We start from the raw sequence: 440 nt of genomic DNA on the forward strand, positions 1-440 counted from the left end.
CAAAGACCATTTGATGTACAGTAGAAAGCGAAAATTCAAATCAAAATGGCTGACGAATTCAGGACAAATCAACAGACGAAACAAAGCGAAATGAACTGCATCAGTTAAAGAAACGGTACTGTTCTTGAACGAAACAATATGACAAGAACTGCACTAGATCTAAATAGATAGATTAACAGATAAACTAATAAGTAAAATGCTTGAAAAAACGAAGGGTTGAAACAACATTAATTCCGTCAACTTAAATCAGGAAACTAGAGGAAAATTAGAAAAGATAGGAAGAAAGATGCATCACAGATTGAACACACAGAGACTGTACACCCATTATGAAGCTGCCAGTACGATGGTAAAAAATTATATAAATATTACACTCACCTTTTTGTATACACTGCAGGGTGAATGATGGGGAATTCGCTGGCAAACTGGGGACTCGAGGTCCA

The sequence above is a fragment of the Penaeus monodon genome, chromosome 21 (genome assembly GCF_015228065.2).
Source record: "Penaeus monodon isolate SGIC_2016 chromosome 21, NSTDA_Pmon_1, whole genome shotgun sequence".
In the NCBI taxonomy this organism is placed as follows: Eukaryota; Metazoa; Arthropoda; class Malacostraca; order Decapoda; family Penaeidae; genus Penaeus; species Penaeus monodon.